The 12,962-nt window shown below is 48.1% G+C and overlaps 1 long non-coding RNA gene across 4 annotated transcripts in view; it reads left to right on the forward strand.

Moving 5' to 3' along the window:
• The window catches only part of LOC117195805 (uncharacterized), a 57,297-nt gene extending 44,944 nt beyond the window's left edge, over nucleotides 1-12,353 (forward strand). For 3 of the 4 annotated variants that reach the window (XR_007470830.1, XR_007470829.1, XR_007470831.1), the window contains 5 exons: nucleotides 865-1,005; nucleotides 1,304-1,341; nucleotides 1,495-1,666; nucleotides 8,597-8,736; nucleotides 9,329-12,353. This is a non-coding gene — a long non-coding RNA (uncharacterized LOC117195805). The remainder of the gene's footprint in view (nucleotides 1-864; nucleotides 1,006-1,303; nucleotides 1,342-1,494; nucleotides 1,667-8,596; nucleotides 8,737-9,328) is intronic. The other variant, XR_004475620.2, reaches the window with a different exon arrangement.
• The last annotated feature ends 609 nt before the right edge of the window (nucleotides 12,354-12,962 follow it).

Below are 12,962 nucleotides of genomic sequence, written 5' to 3' on the forward strand. Positions count from 1 at the left end.
GCAGGCGGTGAGAAAGGGACCCTCCCCTCCAGCCTCTGGAGGGGGCACAGCCCCTGCTGACAGCTCCGTGTGGGCGGGCGACACTGATGGCAGAGTGCTGGCCTCCAGAACTGTGAGAGAATACATTCCTGTTGTTTAAGCCACCGAATTTGTGGTAATTTGTTACAGCAGCTGCAGGGCGATAATGCAGGGACCGTCCTCCCAAAGCATGAACTATTAGGTCTCAGGAGAATCTGACCCAGTGGATGAAGGGGAGGAGGAAACGGGAGAGAATGTATCTGCCAGTTCCAACGGCTTTCCTCAGGGGACATTAATACCTCTTTATTTCCCCCCTTACCTCCGGGTCAAGCATGGCTGGAGACTGAGTTTTGCTGGAGGGTCTCAGGCTTCAGGGTCACAGGGGAGCCCCAGGGTGGGAGGGCAGAGGCCAGTAATGGGGAGACAAGAAGAGCCTTCATTGGTTGCAGCCTCTGAAGTCTGTTGCTTAGAAGGTGAACTTTCAGGTAGGAGCAGCCCAGAGCAGGGTGTCCAAGTCACCAAGGCATAGTGGGGGTCTGAAGCTGTGATCTCTTGGCCCTCATCACAGCCCCGTAAGCCAGGTGAGATGGGCCTCCTCCAACGAAGCCCGTTCCCCAAGCTTGAACGCCTTTGGCTTATGGAGCTCACTGTCACTCAGGGCTGTGCATCTCGCCTTCCAATGCAGTAGCTGAAATCTCCTTCAGTTGAGTCAAAACCTGCCTTCATGTAGATGCCACGACTGGTTCTAGTTCTTCTTCCTGATGCACATGAAGTAGGGCACACTCTTATACACAAAAGTTCTCACCAAATATCTGAAGACAGTTTTTCTCCGTTTTCTTTTACCAGACAAAGCACTCCCCGTTTCTTCGACTCTGGAGCTGTGGAGGAGTATTTTTTGGGGGACTGGAGGCCACACCCATCCCTCCTGTGGGCGTGTCATCTCCCTCTGTCTCATGGGGAAACTCACACCGTGCACTGGAGCTTCAGGTACAGTCTGCTCAAGCACACGGGCGTCTTGTCTCCTTGGTTCTCACATCACTGAGTAGCTAGAGATTGTTTCTACTTTAGGTTTTGACAAACACATCATTTTTAGTTGTACTAAACACAGCATTGATGAAAATGCCCTTTTGGTAGCCTTGAGTACAGGTGACTACATGGAAGCATATGTTAGTACCAAAGGAGCCGTAAGAGCCCCAAGGCATTAATCAATATGCTAGGGGTGCTACTGTGTGAGATCTGTAGAGGTCAAATGCCACCCCACGTCACGACATGTAAATACCCACAGTTTTATGCAGAATTGAGGCCCGTCGGTGACGCCGAAAGGTCAGTGCCAGTCAGCCACGCCAGCCTGGGGAACATTCTCAGCCAACCCATCCTCCCACCAACCTTCCTCCTCAAAACAACCAACCAGCCAAACCCACTTCTGGAGCATCTTCTGGCCTGCAGGTGGGCAGGTTCCCTCTTCTTGTCTCTTAGCGGGAAGCCCTGATTTGGTTTCTGTTCCCGGTCCAATCCAAGTCCCAGCATCATCGGCGAGAGGAAGAGCCATTGCCATAGACTAAAAGGCCAGCGTGCACGGGCATCCCCCCACCACCTCTCACAGATGGAGCGGCCCCGCAAGGCAGACATCACAGCCTTCAGTTTACAGGTAACGACATTAAGCTCCGTTCGAGGTAACACTCCCAAGGTCAGAGAGGAGCACAGCCAAGGTTCAGACTCTGCTCGCCCATGCGGTGGCCCAAATGATCTGAAGTGTGGAAGAGACGGGGCGCCTGGACCACGGCAGGCGGACGCAGCCTGGAGCGGACCCTTCCGAGCCCCTGCAGGAGCTGGGGAGCCCGCACTTGGCACTAGATGTCTCAGCCTCTGTAGGTCTCCCCTCGGTGACTGCGTCTTCTCATGTCACACATGTGAGAAAACAAGGCCCAGCTGGCCCAGCTTCCGAGGTTCGCAAACATGGGTGTTTCTGTGGCCCGACAACTATTTACTAAGTGCCTTCTGGGTCTCCTGGGCCAAACCGGGGCAGGATGGGAGAACAGAGGCCCTAGTACAGGTCCCATGTAGCTGGAATGAACCTTCCAAAGTGCACCATTTATAATTACCCCCCATTTCTTCTGCTCAGTTCTAACAGTTAACCTGTTGATAACGGTGAGTATCACCTTCTCCCTCACGGTTGTCGCACCAGCAGATCCCCTCACAACCTCCCCAGGAAAGGGTTCTCACGACAGTTGCTTTCACTCTACTGCTCAGAAGGCACGCGTTTCCGTGAGCTCCCCCCGCCCCCAGGCGTTATGCCAAAATCATATTTCCAGGGGGCAGAGGTGAGTGCTGTGCGTCTATCTGATTAAACTGCCTGTTGTTTTAAATCTATTTTCACAGAGACTTACGTCCTCCAGGACACAGGCAGTGACACAGCACATTAAAAATTATATCTGTATCAGCGGTTGCCTCTGTTTATGCAGCACGTGCACGTGTGCGGGCACGTGCTAACCCAGGGGTCTCTCCTTATGAAGGATATGCATTCAATGATTGTGAAGCAATCGCAGCTTAAAAGAAAGGCTGCATACATACTTGATTGACCAGTGAAAAAATGAGGGAATTCTGTGAAGCACTAAATACGTAGATAACATTGAAAAGAAACAAGGACGTGCTCTTCACCCAGACTTTTCTGCATGAATGGTGGACCCGCCTCTGTCAGGGGCAGGGCAGCAGCAGGCCTCTCTTCCAGGCCATTTTCCTAATATTTCTGCTTTTCATCAGGGCCTGGGGACCAGGACGGTGGGGATCTCAGCCCTTGCCCACTGCCCACGTTAGAACCTTCATTAATCTGTGAGTTCCTTGCCCCCTCACCTTTACCCAAAGAATAATGCCTCCCCCAGAATTACACAAAAATCAATGGCAAAGTTAATTGAAATCTGGACCTCTTAATGTTTTTCTCTTTCTTAAGTGATTGCTTGGTTTCCAAAGAGTGAGGTTGAACTCAAAGGATGGCTTTAATCGAGGAAGAGTGAATTGGTAAGAGAGAGAAAGCAGAGGTAGATAATTTTCCAAGTGACTGAAAGATAAGGTTTTTTTCTTTTTTTTAAAAAGAATGTATTTTGAACTTAAGGAAAATAATATTGTTTCAGTGCTTTAAAAGATGTATTAATGGAAGTTTAAGTTGGAGTTTAATAAAAGCTAAAATTTGCAGTAATTCCCTTCTGAACAAATTTTCCTACTATACTTTTCTCCCCAGGGCATCCACATTTTGCCCTTCCTTATACAATTGGCATATTTATCTATATGAACTGTAAGATCATCTTATACTTGACCTTTGAGTTTTTGGCTTTTTTTAAAGTTAATTTTTATTGGAGTACAGTTGCTTTACAATGTTGTGTCAGTTTCTACTGTACAGCAAAGTGAATCAGCCATACCTATACAAATATCCCCTCCCTTCTGGATTCCCTTTCCATTCGGGTCACCACAGAGCACTGAGCAGAGTTCCCTGTGCTCTACAGTAGGTTCTCATTAGTTATCTATTTTATATAGAGTGTTTCCCTTTAAGATTTCATTTCCTTTCAAGTTTCATGTTGGGGCTTCAGGAATGTTACTGGATGGGAAGAGTGACCAGGGCGTTTTCCACGGCCTGGCTCACAGCTCTGTTGGCTCCTTAAAGGGCTGGAGATGCTTTGAAGGAGGTTGACGCCTCTTCTCTTTCCTCCCAGGGGACCAGGGAGGGGAAGAGGGAAGCGGGAAAGTGATGGAGGTCACTAACCACTAGAAAGAAGGTGTCCAGCTTCTTTATTTTAAGGATTCTTACCTTCCTGATAATTGTAGTGTTTGTATCATAGGTACTTGGCCTGTAATTTGGCTTCATCCTGCAATACTGTTTATATTTATAGCAGTCTATAACACACAGAGTAAGTGCTATTTCACTGGATTCTCACATCAATTTGCTGAGGCAAAAGGGACCAATATTTTGATCTCTGCTTTGTAGAAGAAGAAACGAAGTCTCCAGTGGATTGGAATTTGTCCAAGATGACCCAGCCAGTGATGGGGGTTGGGAGGTACAGGTCTTCAGGCTTTTAGGGGAAGAGAAAGGGGGTGGGGGGCCGAGCACTTACCCTGATGGAGCTCTGGATAACGGGGGGTGGGCAAGGCTCGTCTTCAGTCAGTCGGAACCCACACAGCATCCCCGTGGTGCCCTTGCTTGGTGCCAATCCAACCACTGGGAGATGCAGTTCAGAACGCTGGTTCCCACTCTCGTTGGTGTCTGTAGCTTCCAAAATATTCAGACAAAGGGCTCCGAAAGGCATCTGGTCAAGCTTTGCAAAGGGAGAAAACTTATCCTCTGATTCCCGAAGCCCTGAAGTCAGGGATTTGATTATGCTTATCACGATCTCAGCTTCCACTGCTCCAAATGTGGTTAGTTTTGTAATTAGTTAATGTCATTACCTGTCATCAAATCCAGACAACGCTGGTCTCCAAAACTTCCCATGGCAGAGAAACCCACAACCTGACATCTTTCCACCGTTTTACACAGAGTTTCTTTAATAATCCTGGCAACTGTCCCCTCCTTCCTAGACCACAGGTCTGAAAGTTAGGAGAAAGATTATTTCTCGTATTTTTTTTAAAGGCCATTTAAAATTCTTCAGTACCTTTTCCCCAAACCTTTCCTCACTCCAAGCAAAGCATAAATATAATCTTCTCAGCAACTCTTCTACTCGTCTCTCTTTTCCTTCTTATATATGTCGGTTGTATTTTGCTTTGGGCAGAATGGCCAAAATAAGAACGTGTTTACCATAGGGAAACACCCTGGTAAGGACTATTTTTACCTTTCATAAAATGCTGCTTGTCTTGTTCCCTCCTTGCTGGTAACTCCTGGGTGAGCGGTTTTCTTCTGTGCTCCTATGCAGCCATTCGACAAATATTCCCTGAGTGCCGACTGTGTGTGGCTACTTGTGGGTACTTGGGACACAGCAGGGAACACACTGTTTGCATCCTGGTCCTGCGGGAGCTTACGGTCTGATGGGAAAGGAAGATGATAGGAAAGTCAACAGTCTGTGGGCTGGACATCTTCCGTGTGCCCCTCCAGAACCCCCTCTTTACCTCGCTGTGGTGTGGGGAGCCCTGGGGAGGGAGGTCGGCAAAGGTGCGTCATCAGTGGCCTCTTTGCCCTCAGGGTCTGTCTGGGTCAGGACCCTAAATGGGGGAGCAGGACGGTGGGCTCCGGGTGCTTATGGCCCCATCCCCTATGCCGGCCCAGGGGTGACACAATTGCTTTTCTGTTGGTTAGGAATCAGTCCTTCCCACGGCTGCTTCAAGCCCGGGACGGGAACTGCTCTTCCTGGGTTTGGTTTTCCTAATCTTAAGGACCCTTCCATAAACAGACCACCCGTTAGCTTCTTCCCAGTCACCCACTTGAAGGCGCCTCCTTCCACCACCAGACCTTGACTGCCACCGTGGTCAGAAGGCAGTGCCGTGGGACCTGCCGTCTTTTCCACGCTTAGAGCATCAGCAGTGGTGCCTTGTCACCTGCGCACTTTTGGACTAAATGTGCTGGGGTTTCAGGCTGCGTCGCTCCCTGTGACTCAGTTACTCATTGATAAGGCACGTGATGTATGCACCCTCACCATACGTGCATCGCTATACGTGATAAAACAAGTGCACCTCCGCTGCATGCCCTCTGACCCTGCCATCCTGCTTGGCCAGCCCTCAGTGCCTCCTGGATTCCAGGGGCCACAAGGACCTGCCCATCCACAGGCCAGTTCAGCAAGCTCCCCACAGCCTGCCCGGAAGGGTCCAGCATCTTACTGCGGCCGCGGAGACGCTTCTCCCCGTCGATGCCTCCTGCTCTGCCAGCGCTACCCTTGCTCCGTGCTCAGGGGCCCACTGGTCCGTTCCCGGCCCCCCACTCAGTTTTATTCCTCTGTGGTGAAGGCCCAGTTCAACAGCTCTTGGGAGCCTTTGCTGGTTTCATCATTTTGAGGAAGGGGTAGGGTTTTATCTTTTTTTTAAAGGTTGTAATTTTAATTTTTTCTTGTCCTGATTATGAAAACAGTGCATCTCCATGAAAAAACCATAGAGAACATAAAATATAGAAGTTAAAAAATATGTCTCACTGTCATGTATAAGTTCCAGGAACAGCTGGGACGTACTGGGGGGCTTTGTCTTCAGCTTGGGAGGCAGAGCACATTTATACGTTGCCTGGCCACCTCTGCTGACCAGAGTCTGTCTTTTCTAAAGAACTTTTATAGATTCTCGGGCTCTTCTGCTTGCCCGGCTCCCACTGGCCTGAACTGTCCCCTGAAGCCAAACCGAGTATTTTCCTTGTCTGCATTTAAGCTTATTATTGCTTGTATTTTGGGGAGTGGATCTGGGCTCCAAGCTCTGAAGTTCATGGCTTCGCCTCTTCTTGGAAACAAGGTCCAAGGATTCAGATGGCCTGGAGCGCGCTCATCTCGGTGGGTGGTTTATATACTCATTGCTCTCCTTCTGGAAGCCCCTGATGGATGCCATCCGGGTGAGCTTTGCTGCTCTGCCCAAGGTTTTCAGGGTTACTCTGTACTTCCCCCCAAGAGACGTCAGTGTGTGTTAAAGCCACACCAGGATTTCCCGTGCAAAAAGGCCTTGAAATGTGAAGTTCCCCTATCTCCCGATGATAAAGGCGATGCAGGAAGAAACAAACCAACATAACAGCTTTGTTACCTGATGGTACTTATTAGTAAGCTTCCCTCAGAAAGAGCGCTGAGAGATTTCATGCGGATTTGGGTTATACTCTGGGGAATTTGTCTGCAAAAAGCTACCGAGTGGCCACCGTTCCTGTGTATGTGTTTTTCGTCTGTGATAGATGAAATAAGGATAATAGTCTTCATTGGGTGATGCACTCATTCAGTATAAGTTTAAGTTTAAAGCTCTTAGTTTCCAGCAGCTTATTAAAAAACACACACCAGTCTGGCTAAAATATATCCTCAGGAAACCAGGCTGGAAGAAGAGGCGGTGAGACAGGAATGAGCTATTTAGCTTTTCTTGGAAAATGGCATAATTCTCAGAGGAATGAAAGGCCAAGCATTCCCCGGATTTTTCTCAGTCACACGTGCCAGTCCACAAAGTGCTGAAACCCCAGACACAGAATCTGGATTGATTTCAACTTCAGTCATTCAGGTGTTTGTGGCACAGAATAAACACCACCCAGAAGGTAGCATCCTGAGTTCCCAGAAGTCCCAAGGTCCAATATAATTTTAGGCAACACTTTCGGCTTCTACACAGGGATAGTAAGGTAGTCATTCAGTCCACATAAGCAGAATATTTTACTCTTTAAAAAGAGAAATCCTAAATCAACTGACGTTTGGCATGAACCTGCTGAAAGAATTTATTTTTCTAGGTCATGCAGACCTCACATTAATCTGTTCACATTTCTGTAACTCAATGGCATGTTTGTTGAGTGAATATTGTACAGTCCCATTGTGTCAGATGTTACGAGCTACCGAAATCAACATGGTATCTGCTGCTTTCAGGGAGCTTGCCGTCTATCCAGTGACACTGGACGCAAACGTAGGAAACAATCAATCAGTGGATAGCACAAGGCATTCCATAAATAAGGCTGGGGCAGGAGTTGGGAAGAGAGAGAAAGACAAAGCTACTGGACTCTTCCAGAGAAGACTTGAGGCTATAGGGTGCCATCTGGGGGAATTTGAACAGGTTGAGGAAGAGAAATGGTTTATTAGGCTGGGATTTAGCAAGAGAAAAGCCACCAACCAGAAGAAAATGAATTGAGTATCTATACGCCAGGTGTTTCTTAAAAAACGAAAATCTTTACCTGCATGAGCTAAATGAATTCTAATAAGAACCATGTGACAAGGTATTTTAGCTCCCATTTTAGAGGTGAGCAAAGTGAGTGTTAAGGGTATAAGTAACTTGCTCAAGATCCCATGGAAGGAAGCTGCTAAACTGGGATTGTCTTGGGGACATGGAAGCAGTCTGTCTGTCCATTTCCCTTCCTTCAAGTTAGAGCAGTGGGATCCCTGGTCACCTGCTGCTTGCATGTTCTTGCGTGGTGAGCAAAGAGCTGAATGGGAAAATTTAGGTGTGAAAACAAAAATGCATCTGGACGTTTTCTGAGCTGCAGGGCCGACGAGGAAGGGGAGGGTTGGGCATGTTGACGTCCCATGCAATGACTGCCACCCCTGAGGTCCCGCTGCCGCTCGAGCTCCCCAGACCTCCGCCGCGTGGCCGGGGATCCTGGGTAGGGGGTCTTCTTCCTCTAATCAAAGACAGGCACACAGGCTCTGCTCCCCCTGGACAGGCCCCAGGATGTTTTCTATTCAGAGAGGAGTCTAGGAACCCGCGGCAGATGGTCAGTGTTCTCCAAAGCTGTCTTCTTTTCTCCCTGGATGTAAAGTCACTCATCTAGAGTCTTTACTTCCCAGCTTCCCTGTCTGGACATAAGATTACAATTTTGCCCATAAATTGTGAGCAGAACTGATGTGAGCAGCTCCTGTTTCCTGTCTTCACTGGGCATCACTCTTCCTGGTCTCTCTCTCTTTCTCCCCGTGGGCTGGAACCTGGATGTGCTGGCGACCCTCATTAAACCGAGCAGATGCGCGGTACCCTGCAGGACAGCGGGACGATGATAGGGAGATAATCTGGATCTCTTCATCACCGTGTGAAATGGAGCATCCTGCCAGCCTGGACCGTCCACTCCAGAGAGTTATGTGAAAGAGAAAGCAATTCGATCTTGTGAGCCACTGTATTTTGGGGTCTGTTTAATCTAAGAGCTGAGGTTTTTACCCTGAGTAATACAAGACATTTCTGGGTGGGGAAGTAGAGCATTGATTTCAAGTCAATATCTTGTCTTCCTTCAGTTTTTTCCTTCTTTCCTTCCTTCTATAAGTATTTATTGAACACCAACTGTGTACCAGCAATGGGTACATTACCGGTGATGGTAAACAGGAGGACCGTGTCTCTATCTTCCTGGAACTGTGTCCCTACCTCCTAGTAGGGGAGATGGACCAAAACAAGTAGACGGACATTAAATTAAGACATTCCACCTACAGGCTGGACTCTGTTGTTGTGAAGCATGTAGCTTTGGGGCTGGGGAGAGAGAAGTGGGCGAGACAAAGCTACTTTAGCAAGCGTGCTCAGGGAAGCCTACGTGCTGAGCCCTAAAGGAGACATGAAGGCAGGCATGCAAGCAGAGAGGAGCATGTGCTAAGGCCCTAGGACGAGGAAGAATCTGAGGGACTGAAGACGGGGTGGAGGAGGGGAGAATGCACTGGAAGGTGGGCGGTACCAGTGGGACTGGATCTGGGTTTTACTCTCTGTGCCCTAGAAGCTGTTGAGTTCACAAGGAGTGTCTGTGTGTGGAGCGGGGAAGACAAGTCACCTGATTACTGTATAAGGTCACCTCTCCTGCTTTATGGAGAAAGGTAAGGCTTCCCACAGCTGCCCCAGGCTATCTTGGTCCTGACAGTGGTGATTACGAAAATTTATTTTAAAAAATCATTGAAGAATTTCTCTAATCACACAGTATTTGAATTCATTAAAAAAATAAGTCCAGGGAGGGAGGGAGACACAAGAGGGAAGAGATATGGGAACATATGTATAACTGATCCACTTTGTTATAAAGCAGAAAATAACACACCATTGTAAAGCAATAATACCCCAATAAAGATGTAAAAAAATAAAATAAAATTAAAAAAAAAAGAAGAACTATTTCCTCCAGTTTAAAAAAAAAAAAAAGTCCAAGCCAGTAGTTTGAAGAATTAAGTTGCCAGAAGGTTTCTTGAACCATATGCCGTCTAAGTTGCAAGCAGGCTGGGAAAGGCTGGTGAGGGTTCGGTGATGCCACACCCTCTAGTCCACATTCGTGGTTTGCGGTTGTGGACGAGACTGGGGAAAGGGGTTGGAGTAGTTGCAGTGGGGCTTTCAAAAGCTTCGAAGGGGCCTGGACTTTGGAATTTCTACCTCTGGTGCAGAGGCAGCAAAGGAGGAAATGGAAATGGTAATTTGTAAAACCTACCCAGCCCTTTGAGCTGCCTACCTATTATTCTCAAGCAAGTGAAGCCCGTGTTTAAGGACCATCTTTTCCCACGAATATCAGTTTTTTAAGTGTGATTTCACCTTCTGGAGAGCAGTATCCTGACTCCTTCTGCAATAACTTTGAACAAGTGAGTTACTTCAGGAAGGAAACAGCATAGGTCCCAGACTTTCTGATGTCCGTGCAGTTATTATTGGGATTTTCTTTCGAAGGTTTTCTTTTCTCCCCCGATTCATGGAGATAAAAAGGACATCACATTGTATAAGTTTAGGTTTACAATGTGTAGATTTGATACACATATATTACAAATTTCTAACGTTTTTTAACACTGTCCTCAGAAAGAGGAAATTGTTTGATTTCTCTCTTTATTTTATTTTATTTATTTATTTTTGATTTCTTTTTTTTCTTTAGAGGAGTGATATCAGGATCTGAAACAGTCCAAGTGAAGTATATTGCGAGACTCCTTTTGTTGGGTTCGTGTTTGCATATCTGAACAATCTAATGAGAAAGGAAGTCCAGGTTTTAGCTTCTGCACATCAGGAAATGGTTACGTGCCCCAGCCTGGCCTTGCAGACGGGCTGAGGGGGGAACCCTCCTTTCTCCCCTCCCCCTTTCCATCTCTCCCCCTGAAGTCATCTCCGAGGACTTGGGGTACGCTTGACCACCCTGGAGAATGGCCAGCGGTCACCACAGCTGCTCCCGGGCATCGGCCTTGGAGCCAGGCTCTCCTGGGGACAGGAGAGGGAAGAGGGAAGCAGGGGTCAAACACGGCTGGATTTCCTGGGGCAAGGTTTCCCTGTGTGAGCTCTGGGAGAGGCCTGGAGAGCCATGTCACATGTGCCGGCTCAGAGCCCAAGCTGGGCTGAGCTGAGTCCCAGGCTGGGAATTCTCAGTTTACAAGTCTTCCTTTCTGTCCTGTGGAAACAGATAGGGAAGGTTAATGAGATGAACATGGCCAAATACTGCTGGCTTCTGAGAAGGAAAAGAGCCTGTTACGCGCTCCTGCAAACACAAGCCCTCTAGATGGGGACAGCTTCTTACTGAGCTCTCCTCCAGGAAGACTTGATTGTTTTCATCAGACAGTTCAAAAGTAGCATGTATGCAGGGCTAGTCACTCAGCCGTACATGCCTGCTGAGTCAGGAATCAAGAAAACATCCTATTTTGCTTCTGACCTTTGCAGCAGCTTTGCCCAACACCTGCCACCTTTCCAAATACACAGGGATTAATATCTGGAAAGGATAGGTCTTTTTATTCAAAAAAGAAGTTGGGTCTGTGATGAACTGTGATAAAATGAAGAACTAGTTAAGCACCAAAGCCACAGTATATGGAACGGAAAGATGAGATACCTCTTTGGTTGGAGATTTTCTGAAGAAAATATTCCAGAGAAAAGGGCAGATGGAAATGTATGTGTGTGTGTGTGTGTGTTTAATGAGTAGTTAAAAAAAAATGAACTCTAAGTGGGAAGAAGAGAAGAAAGAAGAAATTTGGGCGCATCTATAAAATCGCCACAATTTATGAGAGTTTAAAAAGGCAATTCCTTTTTAAGGAGCCAATTCCTAATTTCCCACATAAAAGTATGGGAATTGAATGGTAAATCCTTCTCGGCCGACAAGACCCCTGAAAAGGGTTGGGAGAAAGAGTTACTGTTCCGTTTCCATTCATGTGTCTTGAAAGCCCGTGGCTGCGAAACTGCCCGGGACCGCAGAGGCCTGGGTTTCAAAGCTGCCCGATGACTTTTCAGAGCTGATCTATTGTGGGGCTTTGTTTCGTCTGGGTCGCCCTCGTTTTGTTCTGCTCGGGCTGTATCACTCTTCTGCCGCTGCTATTAATCCACCCTGTCTACTCCTCTCCATTCAGAGGCACATTTTAACCCTGCCCCGCACAGGGCGCAGCATGAAAGGCTGAAAGGCTGAGCGTCACCGCGGGGAGACTGAGAGGGAGGGGAGGGGAGGGGAGTGTGGGGTCCTGGGTGCACAGGCTCACCTGGGTGGCTGGCTGTCCAGGAAGCAAAGAGCAAGGGAGCAAGTGGTGTGAACCAGCTCTGTCCCTCTGCTGGGAGTCGGGCAAGCCGGAACGAACCCTTTTTCTCACACGGTCACCGCCTGGCTAAGCTGCCTGCTCAGGCACCGCGAACTCAGGCTCCTGGAGCCGTACATGAGCTGGCCCTTGTTTTCCAGTTTTGAGTCGACTTCCTTGCTTGTGCCTAATAGGCTCCTTATAGCTCAAGTGTTGTCAGACTGGGATAAAGTGGCAAAAGATACAGTGATTTGTGTAAAAAAAGAAAATTAAATCAGAAAACTGTTGTTTGGTTAGGAACTCAAATTCAGTTCCTGTCCTTATGCCTTCCCAGAAATCCTATTATATTCAATTATATTCCAAATAGAGAAGATGCTTCTCTGTCCTCCGCATCACTCACTTTTAATGGTGCAAGGGGACCATCCGGAAGGCCCAAAGGGCCCTGAGAGATGTTGGGTTATAAAGTGGTAACAAACGTTCCCCAAGTGCCTGTGGCTTCACATCATCTGTGGTTCTCACGACACAGCCAGTGGGGGTCCCTCATGGTGGTTCAGGGACCCCTAATGATGGAGGGCTGTTGTCCACGTGGGTACCCACGAGCCCCGTGGACGAAAGAAGGGACCTCTCAGGGCTCTCACCTTGGCGATGAGATCTCCAGCTTGACAACACTTCCACAACAGCTAGCCCAGTGGTCACACCCGGCTGCCGGGCTGGGGGTCTCTATCTCCGGGTCCAGGAGGAGGAACAGGTGAAACAGGCATCCCTCCAGGACACCGTGCACACGCTCTCAGGGACAAGCAGAGGGCTGCGTGGAAAGACAGGGCAGCAAAGTATTTTCAATACTTTAACTGAACAGTGAAAGTCAAGGATTACATGGTTTGAACGTAACATGCTTAGTCGCACATTTGC

The sequence above is a fragment of the Orcinus orca genome, chromosome 13, assembly GCF_937001465.1.
Source record: "Orcinus orca chromosome 13, mOrcOrc1.1, whole genome shotgun sequence".
NCBI classification, from domain to species: Eukaryota; Metazoa; Chordata; class Mammalia; order Artiodactyla; family Delphinidae; genus Orcinus; species Orcinus orca.